The sequence below is a fragment of the Zeugodacus cucurbitae genome, chromosome 3, assembly GCF_028554725.1.
Source record: "Zeugodacus cucurbitae isolate PBARC_wt_2022May chromosome 3, idZeuCucr1.2, whole genome shotgun sequence".
NCBI lineage: Eukaryota > Metazoa > Arthropoda > Insecta > Diptera > Tephritidae > Zeugodacus > Zeugodacus cucurbitae.
The window spans coordinates 46602563-46603300 of NC_071668.1; positions in this window are offsets into that span (position 1 = coordinate 46602563).

Consider the following 738-nt stretch of genomic DNA (forward strand, 5'->3'; position numbering starts at 1 on the left):
TGAAATTTTGAAACCCACCTAACCTCATAAGACTGCAATCAGCATCGACCAAACAAAGTTACATTAAGTTAAGTTAAGTTATACATATGTATTTATAAACTCAAAGAAACTTGGTGTCACCTCTGATAGTCTCTCTACCCTACAACTCGCACAGAACGGGTAGCAGGAATAGAAATCTGGACTATAATAGCAACAGCACACACATAAACCTATCCATTCAAATAATACATAAAAAACAATAAAAATAACAGCAACAATTGTATTGATATTTTCAATTTATTGACGAATTCCGATTGGAGATCTAACAGTATCCATATACATAAACTTAATATATGTAATTGTCATATGTATGTACATAAACAAATATGTATTGAGTATACTCTGATTAATGAATAACTATGCATTATTTTATTCTAAACTTACAGCCAATAATTCATTACTATACTACTTGTTGTACTGCTATTACTAATAACTAATAGACTAAATTTACTTACATACAAATATTATTATATAACTATTAGTCAGCTTACTACAAATCAGCAATATCAATTAAAATAAATTTTTGAACTCAACAAAGCCTAAATACATACATATAGTGTGCCTTATAAATCACTTAACATAAAACTATTACAAATTGCAAAATATAACTAGAGTTAAGAACTAGATACGTATAAAAAGATAAATTCAGTTGGGAAGAACATTCTCTGAAATGCATGTATGTATGTCTGCATGTAAATA